The sequence below is a fragment of the Capsicum annuum genome, chromosome 7 (assembly GCF_002878395.1).
Source record: "Capsicum annuum cultivar UCD-10X-F1 chromosome 7, UCD10Xv1.1, whole genome shotgun sequence".
In the NCBI taxonomy this organism is placed as follows: Eukaryota; Viridiplantae; Streptophyta; class Magnoliopsida; order Solanales; family Solanaceae; genus Capsicum; species Capsicum annuum.
In genome coordinates, this window is record NC_061117.1 from 58,087,345 (window position 1) to 58,097,708 (window position 10,364).

Genomic DNA, 10,364 nt, shown 5'->3' on the forward strand with positions numbered 1-10,364 from the left:
CTAGTTACAAGTTTCGGTTTGCCTCAAGTAGAGAGAGGACTTTGGTGTTTCAAATGTCAAGACTTCCAACAATAATCAACTAAGTCATGAAAATACCTAATACTAAACTATATATAGTCTCCTTATTACATAAAAGATGAAATGACCAAAAGACCCTTAATGAAAAGGGGGCGCCCCTCTAGTGTAATAAATGAGCAAATAGGGAGGCTTTGGTGTGTCTTTGATCCTTCTCATGGATCAACATTGAACTTCCTAGGATGATACTTTGCTGCACTTGTAAACACGTTGATCTTTATAGTCGCACTTGTATCATCCTCTCCATCTTGAGAGGAATTTACCCTCAAATTCAAGCAATCATCACCGGCAAGCTCTCCTCTTTTCATCATCTCTTCATTGCTCTTCCTAAGGTTAGAATGTTCAACCTAGGGTCCCATGATATCATCAAGCATGATACTTGGATTTATATGTTCTATAACCTACACATAAGAAGATTTGATACTAGGCAAAGTGCTAGTATCTCGGTTAGTAATCAACAAAGAGTCGTTGTGGGCAAATCTCACAATCCTAACTCTCGTCTTCTCTCCTTATTCATCCTCCTCACTCTCGGATTATTCTTCCATAACCTCACTAAGCATGAATTTCCTTGCCATATACATAGGCACTACAATCTCACCTTCACACGACCAAACATCTTCCTCATCCCCCTCTTTTAGCTCCTCGGGTTCTACCTTCTCTCCATCTTGAGATTAATTATCAATCTCCTTTGGTTCAAGCCCCACCTCCTCCCCAAGAAAGTATAATTTTCCCTCCTTTAAGATCATATTTCTTCTATTTGGACACTCATTAGTCTTGTGTCCCCAACCTTGGTATTTAAAACATTGAAAGCCCTTAGAACTAGAAGAGGAATGCGTTTTACCTTTATTTCTCAGAGGGTACCTTTGGTGAGCCTTGTTTTCAGCTTGTGAAGCCTTTTCCTCGATTTTATCCACATTAGATGGGTTATTTTGTTCTTGTGCCAACTCGAAGGAGATTTCCCTTTGATCTTGACACTCGGTTTCTCCCGTAATTCCTTCTCAACTTCCAAGGCGGCTTGGAAGATGGCATCAATGGTGTCAAACTTGTGAAGTGTCAACCGTGAGGAAATATCCCTATTTAATCCCATCTTGAATCGAACGATGTCATGGTTTACTTGCTCCCCTCGGTGATCAAGTTTCAAAATGAGTTGTTGGAATTCATCATAGTAAGCCACGACACTTTTATTCCTTTGCCTCAAGTTATACAATTTAGCAAGGAGATCTTGATGGTAACTCTCGGGTAAGTACCTTTGTCTCATAAGGTACCTTAACCTAAACCAAGGAGGGGGCTGGCCCTCTCCCACCACGTAATAGCATAACCCTCAAAATGTGCAATCATATAACAACTCTTTTTCTCCTCGGTAAGGTCATTAACTTGGAAGATTCTCTCACAAGTGGACTCCCAAGCTAGAAATTCTTCCGGATCACTCTCACCTTTGAATGTTAGAAGCCCCACCTTGATGGTATTTAGACCTACATCACAGTTTTAGTTCCCTTGTTGGTTCCAAAGACCAACTCTTCCTTCTCGGTCGTGAACTTCCCTTAGATCACCTTTCCTACCCCTTATCTCCTCCCTTCTCATGTAAAAATCATCATATGGTCCATAACCAGCATGTTGTTCTCCTCTACCATACCCCTCAATATGGATGGATCTATTTGGGTTAAGTGGAGCTTATAGAGGCGGGATTTGATTTAGATAGTGAGGTCTTTGGTCAAGTAGATTTTGGATGAGAGGGCTCGGGTTTGGTGGTAGTATTTGGGTTCTAAGTCCTTCTTGTAGGACTTGGTGAAGTGGAGGGTGGCTTGGTCTATCATGATCTCAGATTTGGGAGTGAGGGTTGGTTTGATTTGTCATAATAGGTGGATATAGAATTTGATGCATGGCCTCGGGAGTACTAATTGGTGAAATATGTCGAGGGGTAGAAGGTCGGCTTCTTTGTATTTCCACTCTCTCCAATCTCCCACCTATTATTGACACTTCACCCTTCATTTATACCACATCCGAGTCTAGTTTTTCAATACCTGCAGTCATCCTGGCCATGTTTCGGGACATAGCTTCAAGGCGAGCCAAAATGATACTAGTAGCATTGTGTTCCCCTATGGGTTGAGAGTGTGAGGTCTCGGGTTTCATAGCACCAAAATCAATCCATAATGTCACACACAACACACCAATAAAGGTTTAAGTCTTTGAACAGACACCACACAAATGGCAACAAGAAAACTAAACAAGTTTACAAGACAAAAACACACTTTGTTGTTGAAGAGAAGTTGTTCCAAGACTTTGATGTTCAATAATACACCTTTGAGGAAGATATTTCGGCTATGGTATAGCCTTACAAGACTTAAGACTCTCTTTTCAAGATTCAAAAGTTTTCCACCAACTTTCTACCAACTTGCACTCTTTTGGCAAGACAACCTTTTGGGGTAGTCTTGTCTCTTTCCTCTTTTGTCTAAGTTTGAAAAGTGCCTAACTCCTTTTTGGTAACTTGCTTTTTGGAGGATTTTTTTTTGTTTTTCAACCTTGGTGTTGTCTTGAATTGTTTTCAAGACAAACAAAAAGTCTTATACTTCTTTTCTCTCTTCAAGATCAAACAACAACTTCTTCAACACAACACAAGAACACAAGATGAACACTAACAACAACAACAAGAAGAAACCGTCCACTTAACACCACAACACAACCGGAATCTTGCTCAAGAACTTGGGTGGTAGACTCAATAAGTGTTGAGGAGAAAGGGAACCAATACTAGAAAAAATCTAAGACAACAAAACACACTCAAATCAAGACACAAATCTCGGCTAAACACAATAACAACAAGAAGAACACCCAGCCAAGATCAAGAATACTTCAACACTTTTTTTTTTACTAAGAGAGTCCAAGATTGGTAGTGTAGGAACACAACCAGCCTTGGCTCTGATACCAAATGATACCTTACAACCCCAAGAATACACAAAACAGCCCCCAAAAATATCACAAAACACACCACAAACCGAGAGCCCAAGGAACCAAGTCTCGACCAAGAATGACAACACAAGAATGAAAAGAAAATCTGAGAATGCTTCCACAATGGAGAAATAATAATGTGTATAACTACACCAAAACAGCAACAACACTACATTAATGTGTTGAAAAATAAGCTTACAATAACACCAACCAACTATTACAAGAAGACAAGACACAACTACTACAAGATGAAAACAAAAGTAAAGGGATAGATAGTCAGACGAAGATGGTGTAAATCCTAGTAACCAAAGAGTACATAAAACTCTAAGACCCCTAACACCTCCACACATGATCACCTAACTCTTACGATGATACAAGAGAGGATTCCACCACTCAAGCACCAAGGTTTCTCAAAAACAAGCAATTACAAGAGATTCCACCCTTGAATTGCTATCCTAGTTACAAGTTTCGATTTGCCTCAAGTAGAGAGAGGACTTTGGTATTTCAAATGTCAAGACCTCCAACAATAATCAACTAAGTCATGAAAATCCCTAATACTAAACTATATATAGTCTTCTTATTATATAAAAGATGAAATGACTGAAAGACCCTTAATGAAAAGGGGGCACCCCTCTAGTGTAATAAATGAGCAAATAGGGCAGCTTTGGTATGTATTTGATCCTTCTCACGTCTCAATATTGAACTTTCTAGGATGATACTTTGCTGCACCTGTACACACGTTGATCTTCATAGTCACACTTGTATTAATTGCAAGAGGTGTCATAAATATGACATTAACTCATAAGAATGTGAGGAAGAATATGGTGGAATGGATGATCTATAAGGAGATGTGGAAGTGTGGGAGTTACTACACTTATAGGAGGAATTACACCAAAAAGTTATGGACATCAACATTATTATAATCATTTACAATACTCCTCCTTGGATGTCATTGGTAGATAATGTGCCTCGTTAAAACCTTATTAAGAAAACACTCTATGGAAAAAAAATTTCAGTGAAGAAAAAAGAGTACACATATATTCTTATATGCAATGTTTACTGCCTCGTTAAAAGCCTTGCCGGGAAAACCCCTTGGGACAAAACCTAGGCCAAGGAAAAAAGAGTGCAACGCGTACTTTACTTCCCCTAATGCAAACATCATTTCATTTCTTGGAGACAATGCATCCCAATATTGAATAGTAGCTTCTCAAATATTAAGGTTCGTAATGCTTTAGTAAGAAATCTGCCAAATTATTAGCCGAACAAATTTGTTGAACATCTATTTCACCTTTCTTCTCAAGATCATAAGTGAAAAAGAATTTTTGTGAAATGTTTTTTATCCTGTCTCTTTTAATGTAACTTCCCTTCAACTGAGTTATACACGCAACATTGTCTTCATACAATGTAGTTGAAATATCTTTATTCGGAGAAAATCCACATATTTCTTGAATATGTTGAGTCATTGATCTCAACTAAACACACTCTCGGCTCGCTTCATGAATGGTAATAATTTCTGTATGATTTGAAGAAGTTGCAACTAATGTTTGCTTCATTGAACTCCATGATATAGTTGTGACACCATAGGTAAATAAATAATCTATCTGAGACCGAGCCTTATATGGATCAAAAAAGTATCCTGCATCTGCATAACCAATGATTTCTGACTTGAACTCATTGGAATAAAATAATTCCAAGTCAATGATTCACTAAAGATATCTGAATATATGTTTGACACCGTTCCAATGTCTTTTTGTTAGAGAAGAGCCAAATCTTAATAATAAACTTATCGCAAAATAAATATCTGATCGAGTATTATTGACAAGATACAATAGTGTCCCGATTACACTAAGATATGAAGTTTCATCAGCAAGAAGCTTTTCATCATTTTCTTGAGGTCGAAATGGATCTTTCTTTATATCAAGTGACCTCACAACCACTGGGGTACTCAATAGATGTGATTTATCCATGTAAAATCGCCTTAAAATCTTTTTAGTGTATGTTGATTTATGGAAAAAAATTTCATTTGTCAAATGCTCAATCTGTAGGTCCAGATAAAAAATTTTCTTTTCCAAATCTTTTATTTCAAATTCTTTTTTCAAACACTCAACAACTTTTGAAAGTTCTTTAGGAGTGCCTATGATATTCAAGTCATCAACGTGCACATCTATTATAGCAAATTCAGATCCAGACCTTCTTACAAAAATACAAGGGCAAACAGGGTCATTTTTGTATCTTTCTCTTTGCAAATATTCTTTAAGATGACTGTACTGCATCTGCCCTGATTGTTTCAATTCATATAAGGATTTCTGAAGCTTTATTGAGTAAGTTTCTTGCAAACTTTTATATGCTTCAGGTACTTTGAAGGCTTCTGGGGTTTCATAAAAATATCGCCATTCAATGAGCCATACAAATAGTCCGTGACAACATCCATTAGGCACACATCAAGATTTTTATGAACTTCTATATTTATTATATATCTGAAGGTAATTTCATCCACCACAGAAAAATATGTCTCCGCATAGTCAATGCCAGTCCTTTGCAAAAATCTTGTGCCACAAGTCATTCTTTACATATTATGACTTCACCTTTTTTATTTTTTTTTGTACAAAAATTCATTTGTACCCCACTGGCTTGACACCTACAGGTGTTCGGACCATTGGTCCAAAAACTTCACATTTTTCGAGTAAAGTCAATTCCGCTTGAATTGCATCCTTTCATTTTGGCCAATCATTTCTCAATCTACTTTCATTGATAGATTTTGATTCCAAATCCTTAGTGTGTTGCATTATTTCATTAGAAAAATTGTAAGAAAAAATATTGTCAACCAAAATATAATTTTGATTCCACTTATTTCTCCTCGAGATATAACTTATTGAGATTTCTTCCTTCTCATTAGTTTTAGATATTTTAACCTCCTCAGTGGTCTTATCATTTGTTAGATCGCAAGGCTCTTCTTGAGCAATTGCCACCGTATTGTGGTCATTCTAATCATTTATATTTTTTCTTTTCGAGGATTTTTATCCTTGAAACCAATTGGTCTACCACTTTTCAAACGTGGCCTAGACCCATTTGCATTAACCACTTGTCTTATCGGGATATTAACTCAAACTGGAGCATTTGCAGCTGGAATATAAGATTTAGTAATCCTTGGAAGGTTATTTTTGAATGGTGATGATGTTTCTTTGATTTTAGTTTATGCAATTTTAATTGTCGTTATCTACTAGTTAATTTTGTGTTTGGAGTCATGTTAATCATACAAAGTGTGAATTTAATTTGATTTGAGGTTAAGTTGGATTTTGGAGAAAAGAAAATTAGAATTCATTACATTTGTACTCCATAGATTTATTTCGTAATTTAGATTCATTTCCATTTGATAGTATCATGTTTTAGGTCAAAATTAGCAGGCGATGGTAGGTTGAGTAGGCGAATTTTAGAAATTATGGATTGTTGATTGTTTTAATTTGATCTGTTTGTTTTAGTTAATTGCATTCACTCAAATGTCTTCATTTTATCTGGGGATGCCCCAAGATAAATTGTACTTATTAATCGAAAAATGCCCTAAAGTATCATGTATGTAGAGGATGTTCATGATCAAGGCCCGAGGCATCGGGTAGAGCATAGTTTAGGGTAGTTTAGACTAGTTTAGGTTTTTATTTTAATGCATTTTCATTTTGGGACTATATTAATTGGACTGGACACTATTTTGTGAAACTTTGGTTGTTTTGTTTATTTGTTTGTTGGTGTATGTGCTCTTTTTGTGAGTTTATCATCTCTTAGTGTCAAATTATTCGATGTAGCTCAATAGAGCAACCTTGGTTGAACCACGGGACCAAGGGGTGCCTAACACCTTCCCTTCAGTCAACATAATTTCTTAACCAAAATCTCTATTTATAGATCAGTTTTATGAGTCAAACTATTTTTGAAAAAAGATTTTCAAAGCTGACTTGATACATCAAATTTATGCCAAGTGGTGACTCTGACTTTAAGTTTGAAATCCTTTTTTGAAACATGTTCTTTTATCACTTTAATTATTAAAAACCTTTCAAATTTAAAATCAATCTTTTTTTTTTTTTTTTTTGGTAAAAAAGGGGTGTGAAAACTCTGTTCGGGAAAAAAGATTTCTACAATAGATAGCTACTCTCACCTGTATGTCGTCAAAGCTTGCACAAAAAAAATCTCTGGCCACTTAAGGAAAACAAACGCATTCCCTCATCATCAAACTTTGATATGAACCCATCATTTTTATTCAAACATCGCATATGGATATGTATGTGGCAACTACAAATGTTTTTAATATGAACAAGGTGTTTGATGAAATACTAAACAAAAATGCAGTGTGTTGGACTTAACTGATTTCTGCGTATGTACAAAATTAGAAATCATACAGAGCCTTAAAAATATTCAGGCAAATGCAGTTGGAAAATGTCGAGCATGATCAGGTAGCATTCACTGTTGCACTATTGGCTTGTGCTGATCTAGGGGCATTGGATAAATCGGCGTGGATTCATGATTTGATAAGTTGAAAGCCGGAGTTTAGTGAGGATTTATCTTTAATGAATACTCTTTTGGACATGTATGTAAAATATGGGGATATCAGAAAAGCTATGTTAGCTTTTGATAATATTAGAATTAAGGATGTTGGGACTTGGACATCCATGATTGTTGGGCATGAATTACACGGCCAAGTAGAGGAAGCACTAAGGCTGTTTTCATCATTGGAAGAAGAAAACAAACCTAGATCAAGAAAAGGTTGTGGGACTGAGGACTGATTACTTGTTCCAAATGAGGTTATGTTTATAGGAGTTCTAATGGCCTGTTCTCATGCAGGGATGGTGGAAGAGGGGAAACGTATTTTAGAAGTATGATTAAAGAGTATGGAATAAAGTCTATGCTTTCTCACTTTGGCTACATGGTAGATCTATTATGTCGTCGTGGACTGCTAAAAGAGGCATATAACTTTATTTTGGCAATGATAATTCAACCAAATGTGGTTATATAGTGGACACTACTTGGTGCCTCTAGCATTTATGGCAATGAAGAACTTGCTGGAGGTTTTTTTATAAGTGAATCAAGTTAGGAAATAGGAACTTAGTCCTTCTTTGTGGTAAGAAGAGAAGATTTTGCTAATGAAATCTCTGATTTAGGGAATGGAGATTTAAGAGAATGGTTTATTAGGCCAGGTCTATTTCGAGGAGAGGTTCAAAAAGGTGAGTTGAGGAGAGAGCAAAGGAATGAAAAGTATAATAGGCACATGAACGATGGAGATTTGTCTTGTAAAAAAATGCACGGGACGTGCCCTTTTTTCTGATGTAGGATAAGAATTAAGAGGAAAGGACCAATATGAAAGGATTTTAGAAGAGCAGGAAAGACAAATATATTCTGGCATATGTGCATAGTTAATAACCATTATTTAAGGACAGGAATACTAGCCTACGCAGGAGATTAGGTCTCTGCATTTAAACAGTCTGAGCATCCCTTTGATTCTCGAAATATATTCTTACCTTATTCAAGTGTGACCTCTCTATGAGTGCATATCTGCAAGGATATAAAGGTTGAGTTAAATTTCCCATGATCTACCTTAAATATATATGTCCTCTTATTTTAGCCAGGAAGAAAGTTATGACTGAGGTTGCTATAGTAGCCTAAGCTTTGATTGAATTCTTCCAAGGAGTTCTCTTCTGGGAGTCTAAACGAAAATATCTGTAATTTGAACCTCTATTCCAGTATAAAATATGATAAATCACCCTTTTTAATATTGTTACATAGATAATAATGCTTGATAAACATATTCAGGGAGTGCTTCAAGTTGTTCAAATTGGAGCTTTTTCGATATACAATCTCTGCGATACATGGTCAGTCTGGTTCAGCTTTCTGGTCCCCAGTGAAATCAATGAAAATCCAGCAAGTTACTACTAAATATCCATAGGGAGCTTTGGCTACCATGAAAACATAATTTGGAAACTCATAACTTTCAAAATAGAAGTTGTTCAAGAAGGCATTTTTTATATTCATTTGAAATTATTTGAGCTCCATGTAAGAGGCAACAACAATTAGAATGGTAATAGCCTTTATTCTAGCAACTTTGAGCAAGGTTTGTTCGTAGCCTATCCCTTTTTCTTGATAGAAATCTAGAACAATCAATCTAGCTATATTTTAGATGTGCTTCCAAACTCATCAGCTTTATTTCTATATATACCCATCTGATTCCTATGACAGTTCAGTTGGATGCCCTAAGAACTAGGTGCCACACCTTGTTTCTTTCAATCTAGTGATGTTCCTTCCACATACCATTAATCCAATCTCCATATTTTAGAGTTTATTTAATATTTTAAAGGTTAATATGAGATAAGAAGGCCGAAAGAGTGATCATTTTTGAGTCTTGGATCAAGTATGAATACCTGTGTCAAGTGGAGAGACAATATCATTTGAGAAATTAGAATTTATATGCTTCTTGTTTAAGATTTGAACTTTTTCTAGTTGCTAACTGGAACCTAGTCCTTCTTAGAGATCCCCTCCAAGTTCTTAAGTAGTCAAAATGTTGTTTTTGTTTTCAATCTATGCAGGCGCATGTTCAGTTGTACCTTGATCCTAAGTAGGAGAATAGGTTGTTCCGAGCAGTTTATTCTCACCCTATTCATCATGGTTTGGTTCTCCGCCAGTTGATTTCGACAAGTCGAATGATTTTCTATGATTCTGTAGGAGTTCTTCAAAAACATCTTTATTGTGACTTTCCTACTTTCCAAGTTCATTCATCTCACCAAGGTTAACATGAACACTCTTTTCTATACACTGAGTTCTATAATTAAAAACTCTTATAGCATTGCTTTAAGAAGAAAACCCTTGGAATCCTCCTTTATTGTTCTTAGGATCAAATTTTCCCGATCTCTCTAGATGTAACACCTGTTTGTCTCATAATAAGAAGTATTCACTGCCTTTGCCTAGAAACTTTTGTACTTGCAATTAACAATCAACATTATTCTCACAATATTCTCACAATATCCATCAGTATCTTTTTTCCTTTCCACAACATCATTACGTTAAGGTGGTCCAGTAGCTAAAGAATTATGACTAATGTCATGTCCAACTAAAAGATCATAAAAATTTATATTTTTGAACTCTATCCCATGATCCTGTCTGATGCTAACATTTTATTACTAAGCGTGACTTGAAATTACTTAGCATAAGTAGTAACTACCTGAAAGGTTTCATCTCTGCTTCTCAGAAATAGGGTCAAAGTGAACCTTGAATATTCATCCACAATCACATTAGTATACTTCATTCTACCATGACGTGGATTCCTCACTGATCCACAAAAATCCATGTGAAGGAGATCAAGAGCTTAGAGG

The 10,364-nt window shown here is 36.0% G+C and overlaps 1 pseudogene; it reads left to right on the forward strand.

The window, feature by feature from the left end:
- The window catches only part of LOC107876621, a 44,500-nt pseudogene extending 36,405 nt beyond the window's left edge, over positions 1 to 8,095 (forward strand).
- Positions 8,096 to 10,364: the final 2,269 nt, after the last annotated feature.